Source organism: Bison bison, unplaced genomic scaffold (assembly GCF_000754665.1).
Source record: "Bison bison bison isolate TAMUID 2011002044 unplaced genomic scaffold, Bison_UMD1.0 scf7180017864036, whole genome shotgun sequence".
NCBI classification, from domain to species: Eukaryota; Metazoa; Chordata; class Mammalia; order Artiodactyla; family Bovidae; genus Bison; species Bison bison.
In genome coordinates, this window is record NW_011494608.1 from 6,421,109 (window position 1) to 6,421,549 (window position 441).

Consider the following 441-nt stretch of genomic DNA (forward strand, 5'->3'; position numbering starts at 1 on the left):
CGGGTCTCTGTGTGTCCACGCGCGTGTGTTCCGGGGGCGGACGTGGCTTCGTGGGGGCACACGCATGCCTGGGTGTGTCCGTGTGGCCGGCACCAGCCTGGGGCCGTGTGTGCCTCGGCTCGACCCCTGTGGGTGCTGTAGAGATGCAGGGTTGGGTTGTGTGAAAGTCCTGAGTGTGCTGAGGGCCGGGGGGTGGGGTGGCCTTTCCTTGGGAGGGGCCTCCCCCAGACAGATGCCCTGGGCAGGGAGGGGGCTGGGGGCCGGGCTGGGGTCAGGCTTTCAGGGTCAAGGCCAGGAAGGGCTCAGGGCCAAGTCTGTGACATGCTGAGCGCCTCCTCTGTTCTCCTGTCCCCTACCCACCCAGACCCCTTGGATAAGCACCCACTGAGCTGGCTGTGGGCGGGGCGCTGGGCTCACAGGCCTGCGACTGGCTCTGGTCCC